Below are 22,094 nucleotides of genomic sequence, written 5' to 3' on the forward strand. Positions count from 1 at the left end.
AGGAGGGAAGGGAGGAGGCGGGGGAGGGATGAGAAATGGAGGGGGCTGAGGAGGAGGAGGTATGTGATCGGGTCAGAATATCGGAGTACGAAGAAGAAGAAGAAGACGAAGAAGAAGAAGAAGAAGAAGAAGAAGAAGAAGAAGAAGAAGAAGAAGGAGGAGTAGGGAGTTGAGGGTATGACGTCACGATGTCCCAAAGTATAAAGAATTGGAGCGTTGTAGATCCTCGTTGGTTGTTTGTAGTGCCTGAATACGTAAGTCTAAGACACAGTACCTACACATCGAGTCGCTGGTTTGGTAGTGAATCGCAGCATATTTTTTTTAACAATTACAGCAATTGAAATAGTTGGACGGCATGATTACTTTTTTATTTCTTTTATTTACTGTTGCAAGACGATATAACGGTGAGCTTTACAGTTAAGATGAATTTTGTATCCGCGTGGATTATGGTGAACACCTGGAGGGAGTTGGTTTTAAATCGGTCGAGTCACGCGGGAGAGTTTGAGGTGTTGCGTCTATGAGGGCCCACACGTGTTTTCCCTCTGGGATTAAAATTCTCTGGGGGATTAAAATTTTCCTCCTTTTCAAAACAGGTGTGCTGGTATACGGGTCAAGCTTTGTACTTCTACGTTAGTGACAGATTTTCTACGTTAGTAAGACACAAGAAGCTCACGGTCTTTCACTGGGTGCTGTGTTAGGTCATGTAGTTGTAATCCTACTGAGGAAAGACAGGAAACACAAAAAAGTCGATATATAACTTAACCACTCGTGGCTGTAACAAGGAAGTCCTCTCACTGTAAGGTAATCCTCGCAACACTTCAAACACTGCGCAACACTTCAAACACTAGTTAGACGCGTCACAGCACTGAGTTAGACGTTAATTAAATAGGTTAAGTGGTGCTAAATAAGACAAGTAAACAAGCACAGTTAGTCGTTCGATTTCTGAGAAGGCGTACGGGCCTATTTAAGTAACGGTTAATTAACAACGTGGATGAACGGATTTCAAAAGTTGTGACGTTAAAATGTAACACACGGAGTCGATTTACACACACGGAGTCGATTTACACACAAAATAACAAGTGTCGTTTCACCAGACGAGGCGAAAAGCAAGGTTAAGGTTTGATGCCGGTAGGGCAGCGAGGTCAACGTCCGTCCCTTTGAGGAGGTCAGGCGAGACCGGGGATAAGATAATTGAGAGTGTTAAACAGGAATGAGTTCCTACACCCGATTCCTGGAGTTGAGGGGAAAATTGAGATTTTCAATAAGTCTGCTGTTGGTGGCACAATGGACTCTATTTTGAGATGTAACCCAACTGTTAGAGACCTGATCCACAAGCATCATGACAAGATAAAACTAGAATGGGGAGTGTATACTGTGAGAGATTGATACCATGCAATACCATGCAATCATAATGTTATTGTCAAAGATACGGCCATCTTGAAGCCAAGAACAATGAAAAAGCCCCAAAATGTTTCAAAGGTGCTGGGGATCATAAATCAAAGGAATGCGCCATGGCTGAGAAGAAATACAAAAACTGTATGAGGAGCAAGGAGCCTGAAATCAATCACTCAGCGAATGACCAGTGTTTTGTAGTTCTACACACTGAAATTGAGAGAATTAGTAAAATAATCGATCATGACTATTGATTGGTATTTGAGACTAAGATAATTTGAATGTTAAATGTTCAGTGAGTTAGAAATAATCATTGGACATTAGATAGTGATACTACGAAGAAAATATCAGATATATGGGAATTGAAATAACGGACATTTGTAATACTGTATAAAAGGAAAGATATTCTGATTGGTACGAACCAAAACATGTGTTAGCCTTTTTGTTAGCTGTTTTTAAGTGTTAAGTTTAAGTGTTACTTTTAATATTAATGCGCGAACTGTTATCTCACGTCAGGTCCGGTGTATCCGTTGCCTGCGTTCTCCAGTTGACTGAAGTGGTTGAGACAACACAATAACCTTTTAGTTAAGTGATGTGTGGCTGAGCGGTAGCCGTTATAAGTTCACTTTAGTTCACTTTAGTTCTCTCTCTCAGGTTAATACAAATACCAAATGTATTTTAACTATATTAACAGTTGTACTACATAAGGTTTACAGTTTACGTGAGCGAGACGCACGAAATCAGAGACAGCCACACCGCTGCAGGGCACGGGGCGGCAGAGCACCGCTCACCTGCTTTTCACCCGTCTTCTCTCCCTTCTCTCGTCTTCTCCGCGTTGTTCGCCCGTTTTATTTGCTTGTTGTTTGTCCGGAAGGGTGTGGGTTCCGGTTGATGACGGCTGATGAAAGTCATCATTTGCTGATCCTAGTGTAAGTTCATCACAGCTTCCCACGGCCAAAAGCACAACGTGTTGTTAAACATCCTGTTGTGCGATACCGACCGGGTGTCGCCACACGTACAGTCATACATACACATGTACATTATAATATACACATTACATCGCTCGGTTCTCTAAAAGTCGCGACCTCGCGACTCACCCGACCTTTAAAAGCAGTGTACCTACCCATGTTACAGTCGCACAATGTACACTAGTTAAACGAGGTCCTCTTATGGTTGCATTAAAAAATATATACAAGTCAGAGCCCGCCTAACGATACAGCATCGGGAAATGCCAATGATAATAAAAATAATCATGGAAGTAACAAGAAATGGGCAAAGTACATACAGGGCGAGGTAAACAGGGCTAGAGTCGTGGACATGGAAGCTCAGTACTATTCCGAGAAAACAAAATAATAGCTCAAAAAAATATTTACATGATACATCCTAGAAAAATTAAATTGACTAAACTGTCATTAGGATACATGGTAATGGAGCTATTTGGAATAGTAAAAAGAAAAAGGAACAATCATTGAAGAAGATCTGCTACACACTGAACCTTCAAGTCACACCTGGACACAAAACTGTCGCAGAGAAACACTCATCCGTTGCGTGACAATTAATTGCCAGTGTCGTTACCCTCGGCATGCCTTCGAGACGGGTGGGGTTTACAACAATAGATAAGGTTGCGTGAAAAAAGGTAATGTTATCCGTAGAGTCTCCTAATAGTTACAATGTGATAACAAGGACAAGTCTGGCGAACCTTAGAAGCATCGGCAGTCAGCACCACTAACTCCTAATACTCCGTTTTTCAGGTCTACAGTACTATAAAAGAAAATCCTGTCACCAAGTTGTGAAATCACTGTTGTAACAAATCTCACTGAAATATATAATTCCAGCATAATTGATTAAAGTAATTCCAGCATTAATAAACATTAAACGAAAAAGACAGATTACCACCTATCCCTCGATCGCAACGAACGTGGATGACTGACATCTTTGACGCCAAAAATAATTCCCATAACGGGTAACAGTGGTATGTCAAGTAAGGGTAAGTAAGACTTGTCTGCTTACTTCCAAAGCTTACAGATATTCACATGCTGGTTACGATAAAAGTTAGGGACAGCATCTGCTCAAGTTAAGTTGTCTCAGTGCAGAGAAAAAGTATGTTTTAAGCAGATTGGGGTAGGCGGTGGCCGAAGTGATAGCGTACTGGACCCACATTCGCCGCGTGATGGACGACGCGGGTTCGAATCCTCACGCTACCACTCGGATTTTTCAGTCACCGCCGAGTGGCTTAAAACTACCCACATGCTGTCCTGAAGACCACCCATCAACCCGGACTCTAGAGGAAGCCGTCCAAGCGAATCAAGAACGAGTTCCGGGGGGCAGCATGAGCCAATGCAAGATGGCGCCACTATAAACACTCGCCTGCGCCAGAACGGGCTGGGCCGACCATCAGGCCCCACCTGGAAGAAGCCTTGGGCCGACCATCAGGCCCCACCGGGAAGATGCCTACCGGCGCAATAGGCAACAACGTAAAAAAAATAAAAAATAAAATAAAATAAAAAAAAAGAAGCACATGAGGTTCAAGGTTAAATTGTACCTATTCCTATGTTAGTCTACACCCTCGGTTATTATGGCTCCAATATAATTTAGAAGACTGACTGCCTTGCATCAACTCAGCAATAAAAGAAAATAGTGGGTTAGAGTGAAACGTATTACTCAAGCACTCCCCTTCTCGCATGAAAAAGATGCAGGCAAACGCTTAGGAACCAAACATAAATTAGTAGATGCGAGGATGCAGGTTATAGTCGTGTAGTGGAAAGATACACAAAGCAGCGTCAGGCTGAACCTCAAGCCGGCGCTAGTCTTTGGAGACGATCACTATGCACCATTCTGTGCAAAAAAAAAGATCGTAAAGCTCAAATTTCCAACCACCTATTTATCTGACTATTTCTGCCTAAACCACGGGTAAAAGAACATACCAAGGAATTTTTGTTTACCGCTGGTGACACCCAAAAAGGTTTAGGTCAGAGGGTCGCGAAAGCCCCCCTCCCCGACGAACGTGTCGACGGCAAACGAAGCTTCAAAAAGGACCCAAAATTACTTTAAATGCCATGAAAGTTGGCTGATAAAACCGTGTAGGTTGCCAGTGGGGCTGTAGTCAAGGGATACTGCACTCCTTCGAAGAGGAACTTTAAGGACAATCATGTACACAAGGAACTCTAGTACTAATCTAGCATTAGCTACAGAAATGGTATCTCCATCTGTCTAGTTTCCCTGTTTAAAACACGAGATCAAATCAGTAGATAGCCTATAGGCGTCCACTGGCCTATTAAAAAGGCCACTCGTTTGCACAGTGTCCACAGCAAAATATACACCCTTTATGAGGCTGTATTGCCCATCTTCCCCAAATGTTTCAAGAAAAAGTGACCGAAACGCATCATAATCCTTCCGTCCAGTGAACGCGCTCCTGTTTAGGAGGGCCCTGCGCCCGTTCCCGGGATTGACCTTTCAGCGGCTGAGAGATATTTAATCTCCCGGATTTGGCACGAATGAAATGTCCATGACAATCTCACTTTGAAACAATAAGTCCCTGGCCGAATAATCTGCCTCCCTTGCTACCCTGCGAAAGGCCTAACTGCTGTTGCTGTTAGTGGGTGATTAGGGGCAGAAGCCATTGTGGGATTAGTAAGGTAAGCAAATACCTCTTGGTTGCACATGCAGCGTAGGAGGAGCAAGCACCCTTTGAAGACTGCTACACTCCTTACATGAGAACAGTTACCGTTATCCTTGACGGCACTGTTCTTTCTCTCTACCCACCCCTCATAGTCCTCGGGTCAGGTTTCTCTGCCATTAAAAGAGTTACTAGTAAAATGAGGAGTAAAATGGTAAAAGAAAAAAATATTGCTGCAAAAATAATTAAAGTAATAATCATTCACCGCTAAGTATGTGCTCACTCCTCCCCGATGCTTTTAAAATGCATAATAAAAGAGGAAAAAGAGTAATGAGTGAGGCTTAGCAAGACAAAACGTCTCCACTGTGCAATAAAATACACAAAAGAAAGGAGAAAAGAAAATGAATGATTGTACATAAAATGCGTAACAATGTTACTCAAGAAAAATATTAAACAACCACACGCCAGAAAAATCAACAGCTGAAAAATCTAATAGATTAGATACGGCCCCACACGCCTAAACACGTTAACATAATAATAGTAATTCACCTGAAATAATGGTGCAAGTTGTGTAATTACTGAAACCGTATCAATGAGTGTCAGCTATAATGTGTTAAAAACCTCGAAGACAGCAACTCGATACACCACTACTCAGCACGTTCGCGTCCTTCGCCTCGCAGGTGGCTGCAGGGGTGGCAGGGTCTGCCGTCCCCCGTCTGGTAGCGGGGAGGGTTTGGGTCGGGCAGACAATATACGCCAACCAGTCACCCTCAAAGGTCCGAGTTGCCTGGCGAAGATAAGTGCGCACCTACGACGAGTTGTGTCGTAGGAAGAAACAAGTGTCGAGACACCTCCAAGGAAACTTGGTTGTGTGGAGGTGCGAGGCGGGGCGCGCGGGCTGTGTGGAGGTGCGGGGCGGGGCGAGGTGTGCTCTCGGGTGGGACTGTGTGCTGACTCGACTCTGGGGCAGGAAGAGCCGAGCGCTGAGGTCAGCGTTTGCTTGCTGTGTCCGATACCGTTCACTGCCCCCACACACTGTCACTGAAGTTACGTTTGAGAGAGATATAACAATTCGTAGTTCGTAACCACGCTATCCACCACTTTTGTTAGCCTTTTTGTTAAGTGATGTGTGGCCGAGCGGTAGCCGTTATAAGTTCACTTTGGTTCACTTTAGTTCTCTCTCTCAGGTTAATACAAATACCAAATGTATTTTAACTATATTAACAGTTGTACTACATAAGGTTTACAGTTTACGTGAGCGAGACGCACGAAATCAGAGACAGCCACACCGCTGCAGGGCGCGGGGCGGCAGAGCACCGCTCACCTGCTCGTCACCCGTCTTCTCTCCCTTCTCCGCGTTGTTCGCCCGTTTTATTTGCTTGTTGTTTGTCCGGAAGGGTGTGGGTTCCGGTTGATGACGGCTGATGAAAGTCATCATTTGCTGATCCTAGTGTCAGTTCATCACAGCTTCCCACGGCCAAAAGCACGACGTGTTAAACATCCGGTCGGTGTCGCCACACGTACAGTCATACATACGCATGTACATTATAATATACACATTACACATGGTCAAGTGACTATGATGATGCCAAGTTTATTTAAAAGGACATCAGTAGGCTATCCATAAAACTACGACGTTGTGAATAATTGGATATCGAGGATTATTATTGAGGCTAAGATCATAATTGTTGAAGGCCCTTGCGGAGCGCTGCGCTAGCATTGGAACGGGGCCTGAAACCTCATCAACGGTCAGCGGTAGAATACCAAAAGATAACGACAATCACCTACCTTCTTCCCCTCACATCAGCTAATTCCAAAGGCCAAAAAGTAGATAATTCGGGTTCTAATGAGTGTTCTTTTAAGTTCACGGTAGAGACGAACGATCAAACCCAGCCAGCACACACACATGGGGCCCACATGGGATTTCCATGGGTATTGGTGGGATTGGTGGGCATGGGTAGGGGATGGGGAAATGCATGGGTTTCATATGGGACTCAGGTGGGTTTCCCACAAAAGTAAATATTTTTCTTTTGTGCTATGAGAGCTCAGGAAATTGTCTAAACGACCGAGAAAATTTACCTAGACAATTATTAAAAAATATACACGTGACTTGGCAGACAAATGATTTATGGGTACAACGTGGGACCTATGTGGGTTTCCCACACATATATAATATTTCTTTCATTAATACTGCAACAATGAAATGTGTTGTCAGAACTATTGTAAAGTTATCTTGGAGGCAATTCCTTTAAGAATTATATGTTGTCTGGCAGATGAATATGGGTGCAATATGGGACCCATGTGGGCTTCCCACAATGGTATATTTTAACTGAAATGGCTGTACGAGTGCTTAATTGTTTTTGTAGGCAAGAGAAACAGGCAATTAGTGAAGACTGTAACCGAATCTGCATGGCAATGATATTTTTCGCGGACTGCCTTGCCGTAAAATCAAAATAACCATTACGTAATGTTTTTTTTTCCGAAATGTTAGAGTAATACTGAAATGAGGCCAACAGATAGTTTACAGACGTATCAGATGATTTCTTCTTGTCGCAATTTGTAAAATTATATATTATCTTGCTTTAAATATTATTTATTAAGTATTTTGCATTCTTTTTATGCAATAATATTTTTCATTGTTGAACTAGAAGATGCATTATATTATAACCCAGCAGAGACTTAAAAAGTCGACATTCATTTTGGCCCAGCGGTTGCTGTAAACACAGTACAGCAAGAGCAAGAGCTGGGGCCTGGCGGGAACATAATAGTTTGCGTATTTTCCACCTACATTATCAAGCTACTGTGACAGCAAGTCAAAGGTGAGATGTCTTATATTGCACTTGAATATGTTGTGAATATTCTTTAATGGTTATAGCTATATATGATGCCTTCCATTACGTGTAAAGAAAGAAATGTTAAAAAGTGCTGTCTTTGCAGATTTTCAAAGCCATCCCAGCCATTGTCCTGTCTCCCAACAAGTGCCAAGAGGCACTGATTCAATACTTCGCTGCCACAGCCTATAGGTATGTATTATATGTGGGAAGTACATTACGCACGGTTGTGATAGTAGTATATAAAGAGGTGGTGGTGTAGAGATAGAAGTGGTAAGGTGGTGGTCATGGTGGTGGTAGTTTTTGCTGGTGATGGTGGTAGTGGTGTTGTGGTGGTGGTACAGTATTATTACCTTGTGTCAATATACTAAGTCTTGAGTAACAAGGACATGTGAATGAATATTAATGAATGTAATAGCATATAAGGTTTAAATCTCTGAGAACAGCCTGTGTTTTACAGAGTAGAAACACCTGCAAGGTCGTTCCAGTGGCTGGACGATATGGAAAATTATGAAATATATAGTGCAAGAACAAAGAGAAAAAGAATAAAGGCTAAATTGTGGTCTTATTTGTTGATTTCAGGTGAATGTTCTTGGTGAGATTGGAGGGACTGATGACTATGTGAAGCAAGTAAGGAAGTTCATAATAAGTGACACACTGGCCACAAAACTGAACATGTCTTGAAGGAACAACAAGAAGGCATTTGGTCCCACAAACTTACTCGAGACTGTTTAGGGTAAGTATTTTTTTCACATTTCCTTATCTATCTATCTATTTTTAAAGTCAACACTCACACATAGGTCTATTAACTGTGATTTAGTAAAACAGAAAAAAGTAAAACATAACTAGAGGTGGGAGAGCTGGATCATCTCTAGGGATGCCATAAACAGCAGGAAAACAGGTCACAGCATGCATTCACTGCTTAGCCTGGTAAATATGGAGAATCACTCCGTGCCTTCAATATACAATATTACGCCTCCATATTATAGTTAAGGGATGAAATACATGTCCCTTAACCATAATATGAAGGCGCAGGTACTTAAAAGTAAAGAAAAAGTCCCCAAAATGAATGATATTCACGAAAGGGTAGCCTCCAATGGCAGCGGCGGCAGTCCGCCAGAGTTACGAATAATACCTCCTCGCAAAAATAAGTCGCATATTCACTACTTCCCTTCCCCCAACAAGCATATTTAAGCTACTCCAACCAAACTTTACAATCTGGACCCCCTTACCTTTACTGGATGGAATATATGAATATGGTACCTATTTTTGCCATAGGAGGCTACCCTTTCGTGAATATTATTCCTTTTGGGGACTTTATCTTTACTTTTAAGCACCTGCGCCTTCATATTATGGTTAAGGGACATGTATTTCGTCCCTTAACTATAATATGGAGGCGTAATATCGTATTTTGGAGGCGTGTAGTGATTCTCCATATTTACCCTCAGCCCTAGTAGACCTTACTAACTTATTTGTCGTTTTGGTCGTTTGATTTTACTGATGTAAGTTTTGGAATATATATTAGTAACTTTAATTCAGGTATTTTTTTCTGGTTCTAGGAGAAGTGAAAAAGAATTCACAAACGTCAGATTGCACGAGAAGATGTGGAGCATGCAGTGGCGAAGTGGTTGATGGTGGTAAGAGATCGCAGTGGCAATTGCATGTGAAGGGATACTGGTGCAACATTGTCTGCTAATTAGAATACCTATACGTGTAAATCTTATGGAAAAGGAAGTTTAATATATAGGTTCCTTAGTTTTGTTTACATGTAGTAATTAGAATTAAGGCTTTGTTAGAGATGATTCTAATCAGAATATAGGTAGAGATGTATTTCTGCCAAAGGAATTCTGTATTCTGTATTACTTTATCTATCTATCTATAGCTCTGACGCCTCGTTCCCTCCGGGAACATCCCCCTACGGCAGTGTTTCCCAACTTTTTTTTTTTTCAGGCGACCCCAATCATGCACCTCTAGACATGACTGCGACCCCACTAGTTTAGTTGTATATGTGTTATAATATAATAATACCATGTTTGATATTTTGAGGTCTTGGGGACCCCAGGAAAAATGCTTAGCGACCCCAGGGTTGGGAAAGGGGGCTCTAGGGGGTGGCCACGGCAGAAAAGCCGTAGTACTATTATTACTACTATTGTTACTATTATTCTGTATTACTTGTGTTTACATATTATTGATTAGTAGATTTTGTTTCACAATATTCACGGTATATATGAGAAGCTTATATTTTTTGTGACAAATATATGGAACAATTTTATAGCAGACAGTCACAATATAAACACTGTCAATTTCATTTTACTTCCAAAATCATATTGTGTTTTTGAAGAGTTTTGTTAATGTGGAAGAAAATAGTCATTCAGTTTTGAAGCATGTATAAATAAATAAAGTTAAGTTGAATCGTTTGATTATTATTCATATACCTTTTAGATATGTATGGCTGTTGATATTGGGCTTTAGGCAATTCAACAGAAAATGAACGCCAGAGAAAACTCTCGATATGCTGTATGTACTTTTTATATACTAACATCACTGTTTCATTGGAGGACAGGGGTATGGGTATACTCGTATAATATTGAAGACTGCCTCTGCTTTCTGTTTTTCAGTGACTATGTCAAAAGCCCTTTATCAGTGGTAATGCACCAAATATATGCAAGATATCCCCATAAATTCAATGGCATGCCCATGCAATACCCATATGGATCCCACCCATATCCCACATTTAACCCACATGAATCCCGTGGCCAAATTTATCTGGGCCCCATGTGGGCAGCCCACATGGGGCCCATAAAGTAGCCCACAAAAGACCCACGTGGGTCCCATCATCCAGTGCTGGCTGGGAAACTACCACCAGGGTCATTAAACTACGCCTGGAAATGCTTAAACTCCTACGAAAACTGTCAAATGATTATATGTGCTTGGAGATTAAATGGGGTCTAATGAGAGTTCTTTTAGGTTCACGGTACAGACGAAGGGTTAAACTACCACCAGGGTCATTAAACTACGCCTGGAAATGCCATAAACTCCTGCGAAAACTGTCAAATATGTGTGCTTGGAGGTCAAATGGGTTCTAGTAAGTGTTTTAATTAAGGTAAATGGAAGTACAGATAAAGGGTCAGACTACCACCAAGTTCATTAAACTACCTACCCCAGAAATGCCACCAACCTCCTGCGAATACCTTGTCAAATACGTGTTCTTGGGCACTTAAGGGGGGACCCAGGGGGGTATTTTTTGAGGATTATTTTTTAAACTGACTAAATTAGTTTTTCTCGCTCAACATGTCGGGGATGCTATGTACTACCAGGTAATGAAGCATATTTTTTGTAGAATATTAAAAAAACAGGGTCCCTTTAAGAGATTTAAATGTCCAGCGCTGTTACGTCATAGCGCGCCAACACACGTGGTATTTCTCAGGGCTTGTACGCACGTAAAATTCACATTAGAAATAGTCTTTTTCCCTCTAAACTTTGTCATCCATCATCCCTCTATCCACTTGTGACAGCTGCCGAATGTGAAATGCGCGCTCTGCTGTTCAGTTCTCACCCAGAAGTTGACTGGGGAGGACGTTGAAATTTTTCGCTGCGCTACAACCCAAAAACGTCTTTTTTTTTTTCTACAGCTAAGGAGACAGCTCAAGGGCGCAAATAAAAAAAAGGCCCGCTACTCACTGCTCCCGAACAGAGGTTAAAGGAGTGTCCAAAATCAGAGGTCAATTTCGGGAGGAGAGGTGTCCTCATACCCTCCTCTTGAAAGAGTTCAAGTCGTAGGCAGGAGTAAATACAGATGAAGGAAGATTGTTCCAGAGTTTACCAGCGTGAGGGATGAAAGAGTGAAGATGCTGGTTAACTCTTGCATAAGGGGTTTGGACAGTATAGGGATGAGCATGAGTAGAAAGTCGTGTGCAGCGGGGCCGCGGTAGGAGGGGAGGCATGCAGTTAGCAAGTTCAGAAAAGCAGTGAGCATGAAAATATCGATAGAAGATAGAAAGAGAGGCAACATGGGGGCGGAATTTGAGAGGTAGAAGACTATCAGTATGAGGAGGAGAGCTGATGAGACGAAGAGCCTTTGATTCCACTCTGTCAAGGAGAGCTGTGTGAGTGGACCCCCCCACACATGAGATGCATACTCCATACGAGGGCGGACAAGGCCCCTGTAAATGGACAGCAACTGTGCGGGGGAGAAGAACTGGCGGAGACGGTACAGAACGCCCAGCCTCGATTAAGCTGATTTAGTAAGAGATGAGATATGAAGTTTCCAGTTGAGATTTTGAGTTAAGGATAGACCGAGGATGTTTAGTGTTGAAGAAGGGGATAGCTGAGTGTTGTCAAAGAATAGGGGATAGCTGTTTGGAAGATTGTGTCGAGTGGATAGGTGGAGAAACGGTGTTTTTGAGGCGTTGAATGACACCAGGTTCCTAACAGGTCGTAACAGACGTTCAGCTTTTAAGAAGAAACCCAAATGGTGGAATAATGAAATTCGAAATAGCCTATCTCTTAAAAAATGCGTATACAGTAGATACATATCAACTCAGAGTGAGGCTGACAAACTAGAGTTGGACAGAATTCGCCGCGAAACCAAGAAATTAATGAAACGAAGCAAGAAAAATCTTGAAGAATATATAGCGGAAACAAGTAAATCTAATCCTAAAGAATTTTTAAACTCTATGTAAATAATAAAAAGTTACTCACTTGTGGTATCGGACCGCTTGCTAATGAAAATGGTAACCACACGAACGATGAAAATGAAATGGCTACAATCCTAAATAACTTTTTCGCATCCTTATTTACCGACGAAGACTGTTTATCACCTCAACCCCCGGAGGTTAGAAGGACCGAAAAGATGTTAAGTGGCGTGCTCATCGTAGAAAGTGACATTTTACGCACAATTGAAAAGACTAAAGTAAGCAAAGCTCCTGGTCCAGGCAAAATTACCCCTAGGGTCTTAAAAGAAATCAAACATCAAATTTGTAAACCGCTCTCCATCATATTCAATAAATCTTTAACAGCTGGAAAAGTTCCGTCGGATTGGAAACTTGCAAATGTCACACCAATTTTCAAAAAGGGGGACAAGTCTCATCCAGGAAACTATCGACCAATTAGCCTGACATTGATTGTTTGTAAGTTAATGGAGACTATCATTCGCGACAATATGGTGAAATTCTTCGAAGAAAATAATATAATAAATAATTCGCAACACGGCTTCCGTAGTAAACGTTCGTGTTTGACTAACTTACTTGATTTTTTTCATTATATTTTTGAGGTGTTTGATGAACGCAGATCAGTAGATATCATATATCTGGATTTTCTAAAGGCATTTGATAAGGTCCCCCATCAACGATTGCTCAGCAAACTATTGGCGCACGGTATCTCGGGTAACATTCACAATTGGCTTGCGGACTGGCTGTCTGAGCGGAAACAGTGAGTAGTTCTAAACGGTGTTACATCTAACTGGCTCGATGTCAGAAGCGGCGTACCTCAAGGATCAGTGCTTGGCCCCATGCTGTTCTTAATTTATGTTAATGATATCGATGATGGGCTCACTTGCAAAGTATCAAAATTTGCTGATGACACAAAAATTGCTAGTAAAGTAACTGCGACACTCGACGAAGAAGCTTTACAATCAGATCTAGATCGACTTGCACGTTGGGCCAATCAATGGCAAATGAAATTTAACGTTGACAAATGTAAAGTGTTGCACATCGGAAAAAATAAAAATCGCGTTCGGTACGTAATGAATGGCCAACAACTTTCTGCAGTAAGTAAAGAAAAGGATCTTGGAATCACTATATCAAGCGATTTAAAGCCCGGTCAGCATTGTTCAGAGGTAGTTAAAACTGCAAACAAATTGGTTGGCTTCATCGGACGAGTCTTTAATAATAAATCGGAAAAAGTAATATTAAAACTGTACAATTCGTTGGTTCGACCCCGTCTAGAGTACTGTGTACAGTTTTGGTCTCCCTATTACAGAAAAGACATAGAAAAGTTGGAACGGGTTCAACGAAGAGTAACAAAGATGATTCCTAGGTTGAAAAATTGATCATATGAACAAAGGCTTAAAGAAGTAAATTTATTCAGCCTATCAAAACGAAGAATGCGAAGCGATCTAATAGAAGTGTTTACAATGTTTAAAGGATTCAGTGATATTAATGCGGAAGATTACTTTACAATTGATCGATCAAATAGAACAAGAAGAAATCACAATTTGAAGATAAGTGGTAAAAGATTATCGTCGCACGAAGCTAAACACTTCTTCAATCGAGTTGTTAATGTTTGGAACTCTCTACCCTGTGATGTCGTTGATAGAACAACAGTTACGGCCTTCAAGAATAGATTAGACAAGTATTTTGAATCCAACCAGCAACTAAGATATTACTCATTGCCGTAATAACGTTAAGTTCTTTCGAATACTGGTGTCCTTGTCCGCTTTTATCGCCCGGTTAGTGGTAGCAGTAATGGTAGTTCTTTCCTCTTTCCTACATAAATTCCATGCAGTTTTTCCATGCTGCATGGTTCTTTTCCCTTTCCTGCCAGCTTTGGCTGGAGGGATGGGGGAGTGAGGAGGAGCCTTCGCCTTTGCTGTCCTTCATCTTCCACCTTTGATTAGATAGTTAGTGTAGCTTGTCACAAACAACCTCGTAAGGACCAGCAGGTCTGCTGTTGTTTGTTCTTCCTTTGTGTTCCTTTGTGTTCTTGCCCCAATTGGAAATAATAGTAAGGTCTGCGACTAAGCGTTCTGTTGCCTCCAGCCTTGAATCGTGAAGTTCCTGTAGGGTGGGTCTTCTATTAAAAGAAGTTGAGTAAAGCAGAATGGAATCATCGGCGTAGGAAAGGATAGGACAGTTAGTTTTGGAAAGAAGATCATTAATGAACAACAGAAAGAGAGTGGGAGATAGGACAGAACCCTGTGGGACACCACTGTTAATAGATTTAGGGGAAGAACAGTGACCGTCTACCACAGCAGAAATAGAACGGTCAGAAAGGAAACTGGAGATAAAGGTACAGAGAGAAGGATAGAAACCGTAGGAGGATAGTTTGGAAAGCAAAGATTTGTGCCAGACCCTATCAAAAGCTTTTGATATGTCCAGCGCAACAGCAAAGGTTTCACCGAGACGGCTAAGAGAGGATGACCAAGAGTCAGTTAGGAAGGTAAGGAGATCACCAGTAGAACGCCCCTTGCGGAACCCATACTGGCGATCAGATAGAAGGTCAGAAGTGGAAAGGTGCTTTTGAATCTTCCGGTTAAGGATTGATTCAAAAGCTTTAGATAGACAAGAAAGTAAAGCTATAGGACGGTAGTTTGAGGGATTGGAACGGTCACCCTTCTTAGGAACAGGCTGTATGAAGGCATACTTCCAGCAGGAAGGAAAGGTAGATGTTGACAGGCAGAGGCGAAAGAGTTTGACCAGACAGGATGACAGCACGGAGGCACAGTTTTTAAGGACAATAGGAGGCACTCCATCAGGTCCATAAGCCTTCTGAGGATTGAGGCCAGAGAGGGCACAGAAAACATCATTTTGAAGAATCTTTATAACAGGCATAAAAGAGTCAGAGGGAGGATGAGTAGGAGGAATATGCCCAGAATCGTCCTGAGTGGAGTTTTTAGAAATAGCTTGAGATAAGAGTTTAGCCTTAGAGATAGATGAGTCGGCAGTGTTGCCGTCAGGACTGAGGAGTGGAGGGAAAGATGAAGAAGTGAAGTTGGAGGAGATGTTTTTGGCTAGATGCCAGAAGTCACGGGAAGAGTTAGAGAAAGCAAGGTTTTGGCATTTTCTATTAATGAAAGAGTTTTTGGTTAGTCGGAGAATAGATTTGGCAAGATTCCGGGCAGAAATGTAAAGTTTATAATTAGCATTAGTTTGAAGGCTCTGGTACCTTTTGTGAGCTGCCTCTCTATTATTGACAGCACGAGAACAATCGTGATTAAACCAAGGCCTTTTAGCGTGAGGAGTAGAGAAAGAACGAGGAATGTATGCCTCCATTCCAGAGACAATCACCTCTGTGATGCAGAGGGTGTACAGGAGCGATAGGACAGGATGCAGAAATAAGATTGTGATCGGAGGAGCCCAACGGAGAGAACAGTTTGACAGAATAAGCAGAAGGGTTTGAGGTAAGGAAGAGGTCTAGAATGTTGGGCCGGTCTCCAAGACGGTCGGGAATACGTGTAGGGTGCTGGACCAACTGCTCTAGATTGATGTAGGCTTGTTCACCAGGCTGGTCAGTGAAAGAGGATGAAAGCCAAAGCTGGTGGTGAACATTGAAATCTCCTTGGATGGAGATTTCAGCGAAGGGAGAGTGGGTCAAGATGTGCTCCACTTTAGAGTTCAAATAGTCAAAGAATTTTACATAGTTGGTAGAGTTACGTGAGAGATAAACAGCACAGATGTATTTAGTAACAGAATGACAATGAAGTCTTAGCCAGATGGTGGAAAATTCAGAAGAGTCAAGGTTGTGGGCACGAGAGCAAGTGATGTCATTGCGCACGTAGGCGCAACATCCAGCTTTGGATTGAAATTTAGGATAGAGATAGTAGGAGGGAACAGAGTAGAATAGAATTTACAATGACGTACAAGCGCAAAGCGACCATGAGCAGATTTATGAACATGAAGAAGGCTTCTGGAACAAAATGGAGACCCAGGAAACACGCAAGAAAGCAACGCTAGAAGCAAGAGTCACGACTGTCTTCACACCAACCTCACCACCACCTTTGAGTGATAATATTTTTTTTTTTTCATAAAGGGGGACCAGATGCCTTATCCTTCTCCAGTAAATGAACAAGGTATAAACAATCATATGTGAAGATTTCATGACAATCAAATGAATACAAATGGCAAGACACATGAAATGGAAAAAAAAAATCTTTGAGCCGAAATCTCGAAAATTTGTTTTTTACACTTCAAAAAATTTCACAAAATCGACAAAAAGTCTGACAGTCTTTAGTATGGTATCAATATAAATTACAACTAATTGGCAATTTTTCTCATTTTGTACATTTTTATAAATGTAAAAAAGAAAACGGGAGAAAAGTGGTTCAATTTTTTTTTCCAAGACAAAACAAAATATCTTAAATTTACAAAATGAGAAATGTAGATATATACACAAAGTTTCTATGGTATTTTTTTTTCAAAGCAATTAACTAATAAAGTCTGTGAAACGAAAAGAAGATTTTATGCTCTGAGTCTCCCATACACATTCACCCAAATTTCACGAAATTCACAGAATGTCATAGATTTACACCAACAAACAACATACTAAGATTTCAAACCCATAGGACGTACTGTGTGCCCAGGAGGGACCCCACCTGGCGCCCCCCTTACGTGTTAAAGAATGACATTTTGACAAAGAAACCTCAAAACCACTAATGAACAAGAGACGAAGGTTGAAATACTACTAACAAACCCTCAACCACACTCGGCTAACTACATGGTGCTTTTTTTTTTTTTTTTTTTACAGCTAAGAAGACAGTTCAAGGGCGTAAAGAAAAAAAAAAAACGCTACTCACTGCTCCTGAATAGAGATCAAAGGAGTGTCCAAAAAGAGAGGTCAATTTCGGGAGGAGAGGTGTCCTGATACCCTCCTCTTGAAAGAGTTCAAGTCGTAGGCAGGAGGAAATACAGATAAAGGAAGATTGTTCCAGAGTTTACCAGCATGAGGGATGAACGAGTGAAGATGCTGGTTGACTCTTGCATAAGGGGTTTGGACAGTATAGGGATGAGCATGAGTAAAAAGACGTGTGCAGCGGGGCCGCGGGAGGGAGGGAGGCATGCAGTTAGCAAGTTCAGAAGAGCAGTCAGCGTGAAAATATCGATAGAAGATAGAAAGAGAGGCAACATGGCGGCGGAATTTGAGAGGTAGAAGACTATCAGTACGAGGAGGAGAGTTGATGAGACGAAGAGCCTTTGACTCCACTCTGTCAAGGAGAGCTGTGTGAGTGGAGCCCCCCCACACATGAGATGCATACTCCATACGAGGGCGGACAAGGCTCCTGTAAATGGATAGCAACTGTGCGGGGGAGAAGAACTAGCGGAGACGGTACAGAACGCCCAGCCTCGAGGAAGCTGATCTAGTAAGAGATGAGATATGAAGTTTCCAGTTGAGATTTTGGGTTAAGGATAGACCGAAAATGTTTAGTATTGAAGAAGGTGATAGCTGAGTGTTGTCGAAGAATAGGGGATATTTGTTTGGAAGATTGTGTCGAGTGGATAGGTGGAGAAACTGTGTTTTTGAGGCGTTGAATGACACCAGGTTCTTCTTGCCCCAATCGGAAATAATAGTAAGGTCTGAGGCTAAGCGTTCTGTAGCCTCCAGCCTTGAATCGTTAAGTTACTGTGGAGTGGGTCTTCTATTAAAAGAAGAGTGGCGTCATCGGCGTAAGAATGGATAGGACAGTTCGTTTTGGAAAGAAGATCATCAATGAACAACAGAAAGAGAGTGGGAGATAGGACAGAACCCTGTGGGACACCACTGTTAATAGGTTTAGGGGAAGAACAGTGACCGTCCACCACAGCAGAAATAGAACGGTCAGAAAGGAAACTGGAGATAAAGGTACAGAGAGAAGGATAGAAACCGTAGGAGGGTAGTTTGGAAAGCAAAGATTTGTGCCAGACCCTATCAAAAGCTTTTGATATGTCCAGCGCAATAGCAAAGGTTTCACCGAAACGGCTAAGAGAGGATGACCAAGAGTCAGTTAAGAAGGCTAGGAGATCACCAGTAGAACGCCCCTTGCGGAACCCATACTGGCGATCAGATAGAAGGTTAGAAAAGGAAAGGTGCTTTTGAATCTTCCGGTTAAGGATTGATTCAAAAGCTTTAGATAGACAGGAAAGTAAAGCTATAGGGCGGTAGTTTGAGGGATTGGAACGGTCACCCTTCTTAGGCACAGGCACAGGCTTAATTTTCAAAAGCAAGAATTCTTAACACGTTGGAAATTTCAGACTCACGACACACCTTATCGATACCACCTCTGTCTGTCTGTTTGCTTCCCTTCTCGCCTCCACACACGGTGACGGTTCCGTCTGTACTGATTAATTTTCATTTCCCTCCCTTCAGGGTTGCACTGCCAGCTGGACCAAATTATTGTACCGCAATGTTAAAATTATGCAATTTGCCTTTAAATTATGGCAGATTCTGTGTATGAATTATGGCAGTAATATGAGTAGTAACAAATGTACGGAAGTGGGGGTCTTTTTTTCGGGGGGGTGTCGGAAGTGGGGGTTGGGGGGGTCAGCGGGGGGGGTTACGGAAGAGGGGGTAGCTGGTCCCCCCCCTAACCCCCCCCCCCTCCAATCTTTCACTTTTTCACACCTGCATCAAATGTTCATGATGTAATAATTAATTCCCGTTGTCCACACTCGCAGCTCATAGAGCGACCTGCCTTCCAGAGGGCCTTGGGACTGGATCGAAAGATATATCTACTAGAAACAATGGTAAGTACTTAAATGTTCGCGTTACTTTATATGATTGTCATAAAAAACAGTAGCAGATGTGGATGACGGGAGAGTTGGGCAGCATGTTCAATATCGGCTTTAGTCTTTCTATCTTTTTTTCAGAAGAGACGTCGTCGACTAGCTCTGATCGATCAGATGTTGGTTTCTCTCAACCAGGCCCCAGCGATATTGGAAGTTGTTCTCCACGGACGGGTCTCCGCGACGAAGCCAGTCAAAACCAAAGATAGGTCAAAACCTAATATCTTCTGAAATGCAATATTGTTAAAATGTGTTTTACAAGAGACACATTCTCCATATTGTATTTTAAGTGTCACAGTAAAATATGTGCGGGGTAGAGAGGTTCATTAAATTTCATTTATGTGTTTCATATTCCTTAAGGGCTATCTCCGAAGAAGGCGGGTCTGGTAGGCTCAGCCATTGTCCCTCCTCTTCAGCGATCGGTAGTGGACGAAAACGAAAACAAGCGAATACAGGAACAAACGGTAAGTTTCTACGTTTTTTATTGCGCACACTTCTGTTCTAAGGAAAAAATTGTAATTTCACTGGTTCCTTCTAATATTATTTTACCTTTCTTCAGACATCTGCAGGAAAAAGCAAGCCCGTCGTGAGGGATTCTCCCATCCAAACAGTTCTCCACAGCCAGGGCCCAGCGGTTATAACCCGGGACGGCCGACAACAACACCCTCACCAACACCCGGTGAAATAAGCCAACATTTCAACGGGGCCTTAACAACGATCGACGGGCCCGTCCCACCAGCAGACAACGGCGACATTGCATCGTATTTCAACAACAACACTGACCGTCTTCGCGAGGCAATAGAGTCTGTATTCTAAGGCTGCCAGCAGGTTAGACCTCCTTCTTTTAAAGTGTACGTTGACATGCATCTGCGTTTAGTCTGAGAAGACCCCGACGATGGAATTCAATATAGAGATATGTATATGAGAAATCATATGCAGGTAATTAGCTATGATGATATAGATTCATATGTACGTTACTGGGGAGGCGGTGGCTGAATCGACAGAGTAACACCACCGCGTTCAGGAGGACGCGAGTTCAATACCCGCCCGGTGCCACCAAGCTGGGATTTTTCAGCCACCGCCGAGTGGCTTAAAACTACCCACATGCTGTCCAGAAGACCACCTATCAACCCGGACTCTAGATTCTAGGATTAAAGATGAGCTCCGGGAGGGCAGCATGAGCCAATGCAAGATGGCGCCACTATAAACACTCGCCTGCGCCAGAACGGGCTGGGCCGACCATCAGGACCCACCGAGAAGAAGCCTTGGGCCGACCATCAGGCCCCACCGGGAAAAAGCCTACCGGCGCTATAGGCCGCGACGTAAAAAAAAAAAAAAAAAAAAAAAAAACGTGAATTATCCGAATATTTTGTTAATCGGTTTGAACATGACATGTCAGACGAAGAGGGCAGTGGATTTACGTTAGATGAAATAGTTAGCGTAAAATTTTCCTTCTCTCTTATAATGCTGCACAATAGTATTGGAGAGTATGTGCCCTATCCTAAGGGTGTTCCAGGGAAAACAAGTTCTCAACCCTTCTGGACCCACGGACTGTGTTTTTCAAGTTCTAACAGCTTATCGCTATCTAAAGTCAAGAAATGTAATTCCATCGGGCAGACAATGGGAGAATGCTTGCTTGGCCTCTATTAATACGGGTAACATTCCAACCCCGGTATCCTGGGAAGACCTCGGTCGGCTTGAAAGATTAAACAACATAAGTATTCGCGTTTACTGTCTAGACAACGTTGAAGACAAAAAAGGCGAACTAACTCTAGTCAGAAAGGGGCTCAAAGATCAAGAAGTTGTTCATTGTCTGCTGTTGGGGAACAGACACCTACTAAGCTCTTATCCAAGACTTTGACGCATACATGAACCTGTTTACCTGCCAACGTCGCGGGAAAAAAATGTTTTGCGATATCTGCCAGTGCGCCTGTGAGAACAAGACAACGCTTACTGAACATGTGCTAATTTGCCCAACGATGATCACAAGACTAAGATTCCCACCCGCGGGCTCTACTGTGAAATTTATTAATCATGCTAAGGCATATGAGCCATCTTATTTAGCATTCTATGACTTTGAGAGTATTCTCGTAGAGCCTTCTTCGAATGTGTCTGGATGTGTAAAGAGACATCACTTTGCCATAGCGTATGCTTACATTATAGTGAATAGAAACGGAGAAACAGTACAAAGCGGATCCTATTGTGGAAGTAATGCTGTAAACCATTTTATTCATACAATGCAGCGTGCCTGGAAGAAGTTAAAATTTTCTAAAGGCTACAATAAAATCAACATGACCGATGAAGATACGACACGTCACAATGAGCAAACTCACTGTCTTCTCTGTAAACAGGGTTTTTTTAAAAGGTAAAGGAGTAAAACATCATGATCATGAAACATCAGGAAACAATTACATTGGAGCTTATTGTAATAGATGCAACCTCCAAATGAAAAATCACAAATTGCAGCTCACTCTCATTGCACATAATGCGGATTACGACATGTCGTTAATCCTGCGTGAATTAACGATACCTGACTTGAAAATCAAACTAAGACCAAAACGTTCAGTTCACAAATACCATGAAGTCATCATAAATGACTTGAGATTTATTGACTCGTATGCCTTTATGTCTGGTTCACTCGCGGCTTTAGCGAACCAATTCATCAGTAATGGGAACGAACCCATATACACATAACAGATGTTGAAAGATGTGCCAACACCTGCGTTGCCATTATTGATCAAGGGAAAGCAGGTGTTTTGTTATGACTATATGGATTCGATG

General features: G+C 42.2%; 1 long non-coding RNA gene across 1 annotated transcript; it reads left to right on the forward strand.

Moving 5' to 3' along the window:
• The first annotated feature begins 7,640 nt into the window (after window positions 1-7,640).
• LOC126989815 (uncharacterized) lies at window positions 7,641-10,080 on the forward strand. Its single transcript, XR_007743732.1, has 4 exons — window positions 7,641-7,827; window positions 7,946-8,031; window positions 8,422-8,575; window positions 9,399-10,080. It is a non-coding gene; the product is annotated as an uncharacterized LOC126989815 (long non-coding RNA).
• The last annotated feature ends 12,014 nt before the right edge of the window (window positions 10,081-22,094 follow it).

Source organism: Eriocheir sinensis, unplaced genomic scaffold (assembly GCF_024679095.1).
Source record: "Eriocheir sinensis breed Jianghai 21 unplaced genomic scaffold, ASM2467909v1 Scaffold1311, whole genome shotgun sequence".
NCBI lineage: Eukaryota > Metazoa > Arthropoda > Malacostraca > Decapoda > Varunidae > Eriocheir > Eriocheir sinensis.